Source organism: Dendropsophus ebraccatus, chromosome 1 (genome assembly GCF_027789765.1).
Source record: "Dendropsophus ebraccatus isolate aDenEbr1 chromosome 1, aDenEbr1.pat, whole genome shotgun sequence".
In the NCBI taxonomy this organism is placed as follows: domain Eukaryota; kingdom Metazoa; phylum Chordata; class Amphibia; order Anura; family Hylidae; genus Dendropsophus; species Dendropsophus ebraccatus.
The window spans coordinates 127114493-127129930 of NC_091454.1; the positions used below are offsets into that span (position 1 = coordinate 127114493).

Below are 15438 nucleotides of genomic sequence, written 5' to 3' on the forward strand. Positions count from 1 at the left end.
TGCTGAGACGAGAAGCGTATCTAATTTCTCACTTTGAAGCGACAGGACCTCTAGGTCTTAACGATAGAAATGAACTTCATTCCTTTTTGTAGTTGTTTTTAAATGTTTGTTTTTAATCACACTACTCACGCCTTCGTATTAAGTAGGACGGACTATATTAGTACGTAGATGTTTGCATAACTTCATCACGCAGCCAAGACGAAGTGCCGAAGGGCAGGAAACAGCTGTCGCTGTGAGCGCTGATGGCGTCCTCTCACTGTTTGTAACCTGTCTGTATTCCTATGTGGATCAAATAAAGTGTATCCTGCATGAAGACATCTACTGGTGAGTGCCATACCTCTTTATATCTTCTTTGGACAAGTTAAGTCACGACTGCACATAAGGTATAGAGCACCGCCGATGTCAAACATATCATTGCATCACAGAAGCCCGTGTTCCCAGTACCTCTGATATCACAGCCGTAGTGCCGTTTTCCTCCTCTACCCTGCCTTCATATCACTGTAGGTGTACTAACTTGGGGAACATATATGTCAATCTTACCATAAGGCAAACAGCATAAACCCAAAATCCCCCATAATAAAAAAAAATTGTGATTTTTTAATTTTATTTATTTTACCACGCAAATAATTTTTTCCCAGTTTCGCAGTTATGCAAAAATTAAGTCTGTCATTGTAACGTACAATTGGTGTCACAACAAAAGAGGGCTCATTTGGGTCTGTAGGAAAAAAAATGCACGTGCTATTGCCTTTTAAACATAAGGAAAACCGAAATTTGGACAGGTCTTCAAAGGGTTAAAAGGGTTATACAAAGCACGTTAACTGGTTTAGCAGCAAAAGTTACGATACCGTGGAATGTTTTCCAAATCTGTCATATCAGTATGTTCAGCTGATTAATTTTTTCATAAATAGCAAGCCTTTGTGTTTAGCATCTATGGGGAAAACTGTGAAATCTATAGAGACAATGACACTGTTATACTGTCTGTTCTGAAGACAAAAGAGATTTTTTGCTTTGCTGCTTATGTGCAAAAAATGTCTTCAGTCTATAATAATTTGGGCTTATGTGTATAACTAACTTTGAACCAGTCTCAAATTGGGCAATTAGGCTGTGAATAGTTTTATATAAATTAACTTTAGAATTGGTTAAGGTAATCTTGTGAAAACATGGAATCAGCCAAAGTGTACAGTAGGAAAGTAAAGGAATTTTCCTATTGTAAGGCTTTATGTTGCTTGTTCTATCAAATGTTATTAGCAGGGTGAAGTCATACACTGAAACAAATCTACATGTACCGGAACACAGTGGAACTCTTAAAGGGGTATTCCCCCCAAAATTATTTTGCATTAATACATTGCCCACCCGTAGCTTTCCATCTTTCCAATATAAATTTATTAAGGATTCTGCACAGTTTTGCTGTTATCTAGGTGCCCCAACCCCCACGGATTGCATAGAATCATCAGCTCTCAGTCCACTCCGACACCGCTCCCTGCTCCTGGCCCTGACCCTCCGAGACGGCATCACGTGTTCTCCATCTCTTCAATGGGCTGGGTTAGCGCTTCTAACCCAGTCCACTGAAGTGAGGGAGGACAGTGAGACGCTGCAGCTGTCTGCCTCTCTGACAGCAGCACCGCCCACTGTGTGCCCCTCGCCCTGGAGGTCACCAGCTCTATGTAACCTCCCCACCCTGAGCGTACCAACAGTCTGTGCCCCCGTCTCCCGGTGGCCACTGGCAGCCTCTGATAAGTGCAACTGTGTAGCGGCGCCCCCCACAGAGATCACCCATATCATGCATCTCCCTCCCCCCACACTGTGTGCACAACCCCTTCACTCCTCCCCTCTCCATCAGGCTGTGCATTTACCCCCGCTCACCCGGTGGCTGCCCGCAGCGCTCCTGTGCCTGCAGCCCCAACTGTGTGACGCCCCCAGCCCCCTCATCCGCGGCCGCCCGCAGCCTGCTCACCCCTGGACGCCCGCAGCCCTCTCACCCGCGGCCGCCCGCAGCCCTCTCACCCGCGGCCGCCCGCAGCCCTCTCACCCACGGCCGCCTGCAGCCGTCTCATCCGCGGCCGCCCGCAGCCGTCTCATCCGCGGCCGCCCGCAGCCCTCTCCCTGGGCCGCCCGCAGCTCTCTCCCCGCGGCCGCCCGAAGCCCTTTCACCCGCGGCCGCCTGCAGCCGTCTCATCTCAGCTCTGCTACATCGTTCTCACTATCTCAGCTCTGCTACATCGTTCTCACTATCTCAGCTCTGCTACATCGTTGTCACTATCTCAGCTCTGCTACATCCTTTACCCTATCTCAGCTCTGCTACATCGTTTTCACTATCTCAGCTCTGCTACATCGTGCTCACTATCTCAGCTCTGCTATATCCCCATTACATCTCAGCTCTGCTACATGGCCATCACCTTCTCAACTCTGGTACATCATCATCATTATCATCATCAGGCATAAGCATTGCATTATGGGAAATGTAGTTTCCTATCTTGGATATAGACCATCTTTTAGAAAAACTTGTAACTCAGGAACGGAAGCAGCTAGAAAGACGGGAGATGGCTCAAAATTCTCAGGGGGACTTCGTGAGTAAGACTAGCTAGGTTTGGAGGCATTTCATTTTTTTAGCTCTTGGGGGGAATACCCCTTTAAGGCCAGATTAGATGGCTCAAGCTGCACCGTAAATGAGCATTGATCGCCTAGATCATGCAAATCATGCAAAAATTCAGATTTTTTTTGTCACATGAAATCTCGAATTTTTTTTATCAAAAGTGATTAAAAAGTTGCATATATGAAAACAAGCTACCAATAGAAAGTACAGATCATAGCACAAAAATAGCACCTCAAATAGCCCCATGGACCAACAAATAAAAGCTTTTTAAGGATGGTAATAGAGCAATTTTAAACATTTGTTTGTGTGTTTTTTTAAAAGGTTGTAATTTTTTAAAAGTAGTTAAATAAAATGATAGTTGTATAAGTTGTCTATCATTGTAATTCTGTTGACTTGACAGTTTTACCATAGTGTGAACACGAAATCCCCCAAAATGAAAAAAAAAAGCTTTTTTTCTCTTCAATTTCAAAGCGCTAATTGGTATCGCAAAAAATAAGGGATCAATGGGGGTCTGTAGGTTAAGAAAGCAAGCGCTATGGACCTTTAACCCCTTAAGGACAGAGCCAATTTCGATTTTTGTGTTTTCGTTTTTTCCTCCTTGTGCTTAAAAGGCCATAGCACTTGCATTTTTCCACCTAGAAACCCACATGAGCCCTTATTTTTTGCGTCACTAATTGTACTTTGCAATGACAGGCTGAATTTTTGCATAAAGTACACTGCGAAACCAGAAAAAAATTCAAAGTGTGGTGAAATTGAAAAAAAAAACGCATTTTGTTTATTTGGGGGAAATGTGTTTTTACGCCATTCGCCCTGGGGTAAAACTGACTTGTTATATATGTTCCTCAACGTTACGATTAAAACGATATATAACATGTATAACTTATATTGGATGGCCTGTAAAAAATTTAAACCATTGTCAACAAATATACGTCACTTAAAATCGCTCCATTCCCAGGCTTATAACGCTTTTATCCTTTGGTCTATGGGGCTGTGTCAGGTGTCATTTTTTGCGCCATGATATGTTCTTTCTATCGGTACCTTGATTGCGCATATACAACTTTTTGATCGCTTTTTATTACAATTTTTATGGATTTGATGCGACCAAAAATGCGCAATTTTGCACTTTGGGATTTTTTTGCGCTGACGCCGTTTACCGTGCGAGATCAGGAATGTGATTAATTAATAGTTTGGGGGATTACGCACGCGGCGATAGCAAACATGTTTATTTATTTATTTATTTACTTTTATTTATAACCTGGGAAAAGGGGGGTGATTCAGACTTTTATTGGGGGAGGGGGCTTTTTACTAATAATGACCCTTTTTTTTTTACTTTTACACTTATACTAGAAGCCCCCCTGGGGACTTCTAGTATAAGTGCTCTGATCTCTCATAGAGATCTCTGCAGCATAGATATGCTGCAGAGATCCATGAGATCGGCACTCGTTTGCTTTCGGCTACGGCAGCGGAAACAAACGAGTGCCGAGCCGGGGACGGCGCCATCTTGGAGCGGTCCCCGGCCGGCTTCAGAAACGGAGATCGCTCCTCCGGGATAACATCCCGGAGGAGCGATCTCCCCACTAGACACCAGGGATGACACTGCGTCCGGTAATCGGATGCAGCTGTCATGTTTGACAGCTGCATCTGATTAATGTATTAGCGGGCACGGCGATCGGACCGTGCCCGCTAATACCTATGGTCCCGGGCTACAAGTGGCACCTGGGACCGCCGCGGTTCAGAACTCCCTTACCGGCATCAGGGCGTAAATTTACGCCCGATGTCGTTAAGGGGTTAAACACGAGGAGGAAAAAATAAACATGCAAAAATTAAAATGGGCTCGGTCCTTAAAGAAGCAGTCTGTTTTTTTTTTGTTTTGTTTTTTTATTATTCCCTAACATTGATCATCATTGGTAAATATATGTGGCAGCCTGTAATCACCCAGCTGGAAGGGAACAAAAAAAATCCAAATGCTTCTTTTAGGGTTTATCAGTGTTTGTTTCCATATGTCTACATTGGTGTTACTATTAGTCTGTGCTGCTGGGGCAGGCTGTAGTCAAAATAAATCTCCTTTGACAGCGGACAGTAGTCCTTGCTTATAGTTTAGTTTCACAATCCTAACCGGATGAAGTATCTTTTTAGCTACACTACCATGTTACTTTAGATGGTCTGATCCTATCCATATAAGCAGAAAGCTACTTCTTATGGCTGCTGTAAACGAAGAATTACTAAGCAGAGAAATGACTGCAGGAAGAGTGACAGGGAATCTGAGTTTGCATTTTAACTAACAGAACGAGAATTGTTTTATTGAATAGTTTTATTCTTATATAAATATAATATAGATAAAAAGGCCTACCTTGTCTACTCCAGTTCTGAAACAAAATAAAATCTATTTGTTTTGTATATCTGTAGTCCTCTCACTACTTTCTTTCAACAGTTCAACAATTGCAGAGCTCTACAATTCCAGAAAGCATTGCTTTCTTTCAGCTCTGTATCACAGCCCCTCTACCTGGCCTACTATCCTCTGACAGCACTTCTAACAGTTCCCTGGCCAGAGATGCTGCAGAAAAATGCATAGCATAATAGAACACTTAGCAGTGGCTACTGCGTTCATCCCCTGTCTGCCTGTGGTATTGTTCATCACAAAGTAGCATGGTATAAACACACCTCATTGAGATGTCCCAGTAAAGAAATATATGTATATGATGGGGACATAGTGATGTAGGCTGTTGGGGTATGTCCGGGGTGGTGGCATCTCTCAGGGAGAAGGGCTTGAGGTCAGAGACAAGACTTTAGCTAAGCCTCCTGAGACACCAAAGGATGATGCATGATCTCAGGAGGGAGGAGCCAGGGAGCTGCTGAGACACCACACTAAAAATGAAAGAACTACACAACTTCCTGTCAGGGCTGAATCACACTAAAGCATTCTGAAGCCAGTACAATAAGTGACAACACTAAATTAGTAAGTTTGGGTTTGATAGTTTGAATACAATTTTCTGATACCGGAATTCCCCTTAAAACTCTGCCACAGCTAAAGGGTCCTATTTCCAAAGTATTCTTTGAGTATTGACACTTTTTAGTCTCTTCTTGCTATCAGATTTCTTTTCTGTTTAAATTCTATCTCCCCATCCATCTACATACAGTACACACATGAGAACAGCCCTGCTTATCAATAAGTCAGCTTTTCTCCCTAAGACCTTATTGCTTCTATATTTATTTTTTTCCCACAGAGAAAAATTAAAAAAATTAAATTGGCCTAGATTTGTTTATCCAGATGCATAGTAGACTGTGATCAGGCAGCAATATTTGCAGAACAATGAGCATTTAGTAGGCTGGAATCCAGTTGAGGGTAACATATCTGTACTCTGTGGGAAACTGTATCCTAAACAGCAGTCACATGCTCTGTGTCACAGTGGGATGCCGGCTGGAGACAAAAGCAGTTCACAAGTCACGTAAAGTGTATTTGGCATCAAGTGAAAGCTAAACAAAGTTTTGAGTTTACCCAAATGTATAAACTTCTGATTTACATAAAAATTCAGTTACAGAATATACAATGTATACAAATATAGTTCTATAAATGCACAATTACAGCTTCCTCGTGTAACTCAAAGCTTTTTAGATCATTTTAGCCTTCTGTCTGTAAAGTAAAGTATTTGTGCTGTGGTAATTGCTACACAGAGGACGGCATAGCAAACAATGTTCACATATTGCAGTTTTATTGTGTATTGCATCATTTAATTGCAGTCCTGCATTATTTCCTTGTGGTACTGCATCATTTCCTTGTGGGACTGCATCATTTCCTTGTGGTACTGCATCATTTTGTTGTGGTACTGCATCATTTCCTTGTGGTACTGCATCATTTAATTGTGGTACTGCATCACTTCTGTAACATCCCTACCTCACCTTGACAGCATTGTAGTGAAACTCCAAGGTGTGTAAGCACAGCCTTAGTTCCCATTTCATGGCAATTACAGGTGGAGCAAATGTAGTACTTATCAGCCACCTGCATGCATTTTTCTTGTGCAGTTCTGTGCCACATACCAATTATCGTAGAAATTTAAGTAGGACTGTGGGAGACATTTATCAAGGTTGGCATACTCGTATGCCAGTCTTAGATAAAGCCCCTCCCCTTTTCCCAGATGGATTTACTAAGAGGCGTGTGTCTCTTCGTAAAACCGGCCTACCATGTGGCTGGAGCAGGCATTGCACAAAAGAGCTGTAGATGTAAATCTCTGTGGTTAAAGCGACTCTGTACCCACAATCTGTCCCCCCCCCAAACCACTAGTAACTTCGGATAGCTGCTTTTAATCCAAGATCTGTCCTGGGGTCCGTTCGGCAGGTGATGCAGTTATTGTCATAACAACAACTTTTAATCCAGCAGCGCTGTGTCTAACGGCCGGGGCTTACATTTGTATATGCATTAGGCTGGCACACCCTCTCTGTCCTTCCTTTCCACCCTCCTCAACATTTACTGCTGTTTGAGCTTTGCACAGGTGTATTAACGATTCAGCCCATGTTCATTATACACACAGTTTGGGAATAGGGAGCAATCTGCCTGGAGCATTGCTAATAAAGAGGAGGATGGGGAGGAAGGACAAAGAGGGTGTGCCAGCCTAATGCATATACAAATGTAAGCCCCGGCCCTTAGACACAGCGCTGCAGGATTAAAAGTTATTTTTATGACAATAACTGCATCCCCCGCCGAACGGATCCCAGGACAGATCGAGGATTAAAAGCAGCTATCCGAAGGTACAAGTGGTTTGGAGGGGTCAGATTGTGGGTACAGAGTCGCTTTAAAGGAGATTATTTGCTATCATTGTATTTCTTCCATTGCAAGAATAGACTAGGTACCATAATAAATCCACTAAAGAAGTTATAATAAGTGATGAGCAAACTTGGACTTGAGTCCAATGTCAACAATTTGGGTTTGGCCAGTTCGCTTATCACTTAGTAATAATAGTTTGGTCTATTTTGTTAGATCAGAATAATTATTAATGGCATATGGCTGTTCAATTTAAATAAGTATCACTAAATATAATGATATCTCTGTCTGCAAAGTCATGTGGGTTTTTTGTACTTTTATACTTTCCTTAGCTTTCATGTAAATTAGGAAACAAATGAGATACAGGCTCAGTTCCAGGATTTTTCGTGGTAATATTGTTTTGTTTAAGGAAGACCACTGAGTCTCTGAGATGTCTAAGAACATTTACACCTATTGTTCTGAAAGCCATATTGCCATACCAACTTGGCATTCTTTTTAAAAGCAGTATCTGTGAATTCATCTGATGTCATGCTGAATAATGGGACTTTGTTAAACTGTCCAGCTCTCTTCTAAGGGACATTACAAAACGCAATGATCAAATAAATTTAGATGTAAATCTGTAGCTGTGTGCCAGTGGGAAAGGACATTGTAATTCCTAACCTGCAATGCAGTCCTGTTTACCTGATTCCACCAGGAGGTTTCTGTTATATATACGTGTGGGCTCTGCTTGAGGTTACTCATTATCAGGATGGTAACAGGCGATTTTTGTGTCTTTTTCATTCATGTACTGAACATATCCTTTGCTGTTGGCTATTCACTACAGATCATAGCAGGAGCATAACACAAAGTGCCACATGCTTATTAAAGCGTTGAACTATATATAAAAAAAAATACATTTAAGATTAACCCCTTAAGGACAAAGCCAATTTTCATTTTTGCACTTTTTCCTTTTCCTCTTCCTGTTTAAAAGACCATAGCATTTGCATTTTTTTTTAGCTACAGACCCACATGAGCCCTTATTTTTGCTACACCATTTTTGCTGTACGAAGATAGACTTAATTTTGCCATAAAATATGCAGTGAAACAAAAAAAATTATTTGAGCTGTAAAATTGGAAAAAAGAGGAATTTGTTTTCATTTCTGGGGGTTTCATGTTTGTGCCGTTTGCCCTTTAGTAAAACTGACATGTTATCTATGTTCCCTAAGTCAGTACGATTACAATGATATGCAACTATGCAATGATGTGACCAAAAATTGACAATTTTGCTCTTTGGCATTTTTTTTCCACTTTTTCCGTTTACCCTGTGAGAGCAGGAATGCAATCATTTACTAGTTTAGGTGACTCTGCACGCGGCGATACTAAATATGTTTATTATTTTATTTATTTATTTTGTTTATAAGATGGAAAAATGGGGGGGGGCTGATTGAAACTTTTATTAGGTGATGAGATTTTTTTTATTAATTTTTTTATTAATTAAAAACCTTCCCTGTGGGACTTCTAATACACACACACACACATATATATATATATATATATATATATATATATATATATATATAAATATACGGCATTGATCTATAAGATCAGTGCTCCATTACTGTTGTGACGCTGAGGCCCTGGCCAGCCTGGGCAGAAGAATGGATCGTCTCTCCGTGATCGCATTGGAGCTTAAAGGGGTAGTGCGGCGGTAAACAATTATTCACAGAATAACACACATTACAAAGTTATACAACTTTGTAATGTATGTTATGTCTGTGAATGGCCCCCTTCCCCGTGTCCCACCACCCCCACCCGTGTACCCGGAAGTGTGGTGCGCTATACATACCTGTCACGTGCCGACTCATCTCCGATCTTCAGTCAGCGATGTCGTCTTCGGACGAATTCTTCCGTCCGTCCTGAGTGCCGGCCGCCCTCTGCCGCGTCATCAGCTGCTCAGCCGCGATTGGCTGAGCCAAACTGTGCTCAGCCAATCCCGGCTGAGCATCTGATGACGCTGAAGAGGGCGGCCGGCACTCAGGATGCTCGGAGGGATTTGGCCCGGCCGTCCGAAGACGACATCGCTGACTGAAGATCGGAGACGAGTCGGCACGTGACAGGTATGTATAGCGCACCATACTTCCGGGTACACGGGTGGGGGTGGTGGGACACGGGGAAGGGGGCCATTCACAGACATAACATACATTACAAAGTTGTATAACTTTGTAATGTGTGTTATTCTGTGAATAATTGTTTACCGCCGCACTACCCCTTTAATTGCAAGCAACAGCTGAACTGGAGACAAAAGTTGTGTTGTCTCTGGAAGAAATTGGCCATGTTTTTCTAATGCTGGATAACCCCTTTATGGGTAACTTTACAGGTACCGGATTGTAGCAGATTTCGTGCTGTGAGTTCTGCAGTGATACCCAGTACTGTCATTTTCTACATGAAAAATCTGCTGCTCGTATGTAAAGCCATAGAAAATGACAGTACCGCAGTGTTCAGCTTATTGACGAGATTCAGGTCTTCCCTCCCTGCCGGAGGAGAGCATTTCCTCGCTTGAATCTCCCATCACCGCTTTGGAATGGGAGTGGACGATCAAATCCTCCCCCTCGGGTAGGGCTTCGGGTCCAGACGGTCTGACTTTACCGTACTACAAGTCGTTCGGCCCCCTCCTTAAAGACCACTTCTTGTCTGCCTATAACTCTGACTTCACCGGCTCCACTCTTCCCCAAGACTCTCTCCGTGCCCATATCTCTGTCATCCCCAAGGATGGCAAGGATCCTTCGCAATGCCAGAATTAACGCCCTATTTCCCTCCTAAATTTAGACCTTAAATTCTTCTCTAAAATTCTTGCCGCCCGTCTCACTCCCTTGCTCCAGCCTATTATACATCTGGATCAGTTAGGCTTCATGCCTACTCGAGAGGCTCGGGATAACACAACTAGGGCAATTAACATTATCCATCATGTTCATTCCTCGGGCCTTCCCTCCATGCTCCTGTCCACGGATGCCGAGAAGGCCTTTGACCGAGTCAGTTGGCCTTTCCTTTTTGCCACACTTAGACATTTGGGCCTCGGTCCGAATATGTTGGAGTGGATTGGCTCTCTCTATTCTTGCCCTACGGCTCAGGTCTTGGTCAACGCCCTTCTCTCTTCCGCGTTCCCCATTGCTAATGGGACACGGCAAGGCTGCCCCCTATCCCCCCTCATTTTTATTTTGACCCTTGAACCTTTCCTCAGGCATGTCAGGAACAATGTTAACATTGCTGGGGTTTGAGTGGGGTCGGTGGACCACAAAATTGCGGCCTATGCAGACGATTTATTGTTTTTCCTTTCTCAACCCCTTGTCTCTCTGCCCAACCTTCTTTCCGAACTCTCTTGTTACCAACGTCTCTCTAACTATAAAATTAATCTGCAAAAATCCGAAGCACTCAACCTTTCTCTTCCCCCATCTGTTGCAGCCTCCTTGGGGACTTCTTTCCCTTTTCGGTGGTCGCGTTCTTCTCTGACGTACCTGGGGGTCCAACTTACTCCTGCGACAGCCGACCTTTTCAAAGCTAACTTCTTACCCATGCTCAAGCGCATTGAAGCAGACTTGCTCAAGTGGCACGGGGGTACCTTCACCTGGTTTGGACGCTGCGCGATCTTCAAAATGAATGTCTTGCCGCGCTTGCTATATCTTTTTCAAGCCCTTCCAGTTGCGGTCCCCCTATCCTACTTCCGGCAACTGTCTACATTCCTCACTAAATTTATTTGGGCACACAAGCAACCTCATCTCGCCAAATCAATCTTATACCGTCCGAAAGCAAAAGGTGGTCTGGCTCTTCCCAATCTTTATCAATACTATGTAGCTGCTCACCTTACTCGGGTACTCGATTGGCATCGCCACGCCCCCACTAAATTGTGGGTCGGCCTGGAAATGACGATTTCCCCAATCCCCTTATTGGCAGCTCCGTGGATCCCAGCCTTTTGCCGGCTCTCATCCCACTATTGTTCCCACACTGAAGATGTGTCATAAGCACCTTTCCACTGGCTTCCTGGCCCCTCCCTTCTCCCCCCTGTTTCCCATCTTGGGCAACCCTGCCTTTCCGATCAGCTTGGAGGACCCGGTCTTCCGAACCTAGTTGCGAGCTGGCTCCTTCCAAGCCACTACTTTCCTTCATGGCTCAGCATGGCGATCCCTTACTGACCTACGAGACCTCTCGGACCCAGCTCCCTTAGGGTTCTGGAGGGCGCTGCAACTTAACCATTTCCTCCGCTCGCTACCGGACCCTTCTGGTTTCGCTCGCCCCTCCACACACTTTGAAACCCTCTGCTTGGGCTCTGGTCCGCTCAGGCACTCCCTCTCTCTCCTATACAATCTGTTGGGCTCCCCACTGGATCAACCGCCACCCCCCTTCCTCACTGCTTGGGAGGCAGACTTAGATATCTCCCTCTCGGCAGCCCAGGTCGACAGGGTTCTTACCTGTACCCACTCCAGTTCCATCTCTTCGCGCCTTCAAGAGGCAGGCTACAAACTACTCTCCCGATGGTATTGAGTTCCCACTCGACTCCACCGGTTGTTCCCGGACGTTCCGCCACTGTGCTGGAGAAACTGCGGCGAGGAAGGCACTCTCGTACACACCTTCTGGAGTTGCCCCGTACTGGTACCTTTCTGGAAGGAGGTGTGACGTATCTCCTCTACTTTCGCAGATCGCCAGCTCCCCTTTTCCCCGGCACTTTTTCTCTTGCATATTGCGGACATCCCTCTCAAATCCTACCGACGCTCTGTCCTCCGACACCTGATTAACGCTGCACGAGCCTGTATCCCGGCCCTTTGGCTCCGTCCTGATCCTCCCAGTATAGCAATGTGGATTCGTAAAGTTGAGGACACCAAACATATGGAAGACCTTACAGCTCAGCTGCACGGACATAACGCACAGTTTTTTCGGACGTGGTTCTACTGGAACCAATTCACCGAGACGGATGAGTACCGGACCCTTCTGGCTCAGTGAGGAGCGGCCCTACCTGTCCCTCCCCCCCTCCCTACCCTCTCCCTCTTATTCTTTCTTCTTTCTCTCCCTTAACTTTGCCTTCTACTCTAGTAGTCCCCTTTTTGGTCCCCGCCTGGGTAGTCGTGTGCCCCAGGCTTTCTCTCACCAGTGCAAGCTCTCCCCTATAGGGTGCTGTGTGGTGTAAATTGCCTCTTTATTACCATAAATATCAGGTGCTTTTGTTGTCATGGTTTAATCGGGTTCTTTTTCTCTAAAGTATTGTTCCACCCTAACGGGTGTGGTTTACACTGCTGTTTTTCTTTTTCTTTTTTTTTTTATGTTAAATGTTTGGAAAATTTATAAAATTGAGAATTTAAAAAAAAAAAAGGAAATGACAGTACCGCAGTGGATTTCGCTACGAAACGCCCAATGCGTAATCCGCTGTGATCCTGTACGTGTAGAGCTTCCCTAAAGATGCATGGGTGTCACATGTTCATAATTCATCCATGTAACTTGTAGAAGTCTTTTTGTAATTTGGAGTATTTAAAAATAGTAAAGATAATAATTTCCCATAGCAGAGTTTTTCTGACTCAAAGGACACACAGCCAGACATCTCTACCCTTTACTATTTGTTCCCACAGGGCTTTACAATGAGACTTTGGCTAACTTTTGTTGTTGTCTGTCCTGACTTGTGCTCTCTAGGCCAACTTTTATTTCTACAGAGCCTATACAATGTTTAATATGGTTACACCCATTATATATTTACATTAAGTATGAAGGATACTGTGAGGAATTTTGATAATAATAATTTGAATTAAACAGCTATTATAAACACATTAAAAATCAAAGGAGAAAAGCATGACATTTGTGTTTCCAGTCACAGGGTAAGAGCTTAGCAGTTGGGTCGGGGAATCTAATGATTAAACTTAGGTAGAGAGTTCCCACAGTCCTAGGCTTTTTTAGAATAAATAAACAAAGTGGAAGGACTGTGGTGAAAATGCTATAATACGTCTTATAGCATGTATTTAATAATATGTACATTAAACACAAACATGAAAAACAGGTTTTATAATTAGATGATTATAGGTAGAGGTATAAGGGGTAAGGGGTAAAGGTACGAGATAGGTTACCCCTGGTTTAACCCTGCCTATTACTGAAGTGGGACCCCCTGGTTTAGGCGTCCCCAAACAACAGGAGGGACTGACCCTGTGCTAGGGTTGTGTAGGTCTTTCCCGTTACAGATGTCAGTTGTCACAGTCTCTGGTAATACGGTAATATACAAAGTGTGTAGCATATAAAAGGCAGGTGTAGATGTTTTTTTGTCGTGGTTCTGATATCCCTTCTTCCGTTTATCCAACGCGTTTCCCTTGTTCTATGGCGACAAGTTCCTCAGGGAGTAGGAAGAGTGTTGGAGTATCAATGGGATATGCCTTGATACATGTCTCAGTCTGATCCAGGAAAAATTGAATTTACAGATGAATTTTGTGGGTGCTCCCAAGTCTGTTGTAGGGGATCACCGTTGTATGTATAGAGATACGTCTGGTGGACAAGTTGTGGTCACTTTATCCAGATTTGTGTCTGGTCTTGTGTGTTAGTTGTTAGCAGTAGCCAGCACACGAGGACGCGCCTCCATCAGGCACCCTCGCACAGAGGGTAGATGTCTCAGCATCTCTGAGACCTCACAGCAGACTCAGTGCACGCTCCACAGCTCATCATTTTGCAGGAGAAAAGCTATCTGTATCAAACTAACTACATCTGTTTACTAACACCATCTGGGAACTGAGATTGCTGGTTACTTATCTACTACAGCTCGTATTAATACTATACAGTTGATCATACTGTAAAGGCAGAAAACACAACACAAACAATGGCTGTTATTAATGATGATGATCATAAGATTTTTGGTAAATTTATAACTCCTCACATTCAAAGAGTCATAACTCTTATATTTTTCCATATAATGAACCATACAAGGTCTTATTTTTGCAGGACAAATGGACCTTTTTAGTGACATCCTTCATTTTATCATAGGGCATACTGCAAAACAGGAAAAAAAAATATTTATGGATCAAAATTGTAAAAAAAAACAACTAACTATTTAGGGATTTTGCTTTTATATTGTTCACTGCATGGTCTGCATAATTACAGCAATAGGCAGTTTATATCCTTTTTTAGCTTTTTTAGTAACTAAAACTTTTTAGAAAAAAAAAACATGGTTGTGAATCACCATATTCTGACGTCTATACCCTCGTAATTTTTTTAGCTAATTCTGCATTTACGAATTCGAACGATAGTCGTACGTGTAAACACAGCGAACGATCAAACGACGAGCGAGAAATCGTTCATTTTGATCTTTAACCCCTTAACGACATCGGGCGTACCTATACGCCCCCTCAGGGTGGGCTTTAACGCAAACGGGCGTATAGGTACGCCCGATGTTTCCCCGATCGCTGTGTGTTCACACACAGCGGTCGGGGAAGATGGCCTGCTATAAATCATAGCAGGCCATCTTAGCTTCACGGCACGGGGGGTGGTTAACACCCCCCGTACTTACGATCGCCGCTATAGGCTGATCAATTCATATCAGCCAATAGCGGCGATCGGAACCTTTCTGGGTCATCGGCGACCCGATGACCCGGAAAAAAATGGCGGTCGGTGCTGTCCAAGGAAAAAGTAATGGTGATCGCCGTGCCACCGGCCCGATCGCCGTGAACGGCCGGTCGTTCACGGCGATCGGGCCGGTGGCACGGCGATCAGAGTCCCACAAAATAAAAAATACCTGCCCTGGACCCCTCAGCTAGGTAGCCGAGGGGTCCAGAGCAGGTATTTGTACATTACTCACCTGTCCCGGGCTCCTGATCGGCGTCTTCCGGGTTCGCGGCGTCCTCGTCTTCGTTCGGGTCTTCGGCTTCCTCCGTGACGTCACGTTCGGCTTCTCTCGGCTATTTTCAGCTCCAGCATCGGCTTTTTCCGTATTTAGCGCTCTGCTGCCCTCTAGCGGCTGATATGTGTAATACACTTATCAGCAGCTACAGGGATGTTCAGAATGTAGATAAAGTTTTTTTTTTTTTTTTCTATTTTCCGCACCCTATCGCCGCTGAGTGTTGATCAGCATCGCACGAAAGTGCGCTGCTAATCA

At 44.0% G+C, this 15438-nt stretch overlaps 1 protein-coding gene across 1 annotated transcript in view; it reads left to right on the plus strand.

The window, feature by feature from the left end:
* Window positions 1-265: 265 nt before the first annotated feature.
* Window positions 266-15438, plus strand: part of CCDC3 (coiled-coil domain containing 3) — an 81377-nt gene continuing 66204 nt past the window's right edge. Inside the window, exon 1 of the mRNA XM_069956190.1 lies at window positions 266-324. The gene's annotated coding sequence lies outside the window, so the exon portion shown is untranslated. The remainder of the gene's footprint in view (window positions 325-15438) is intronic.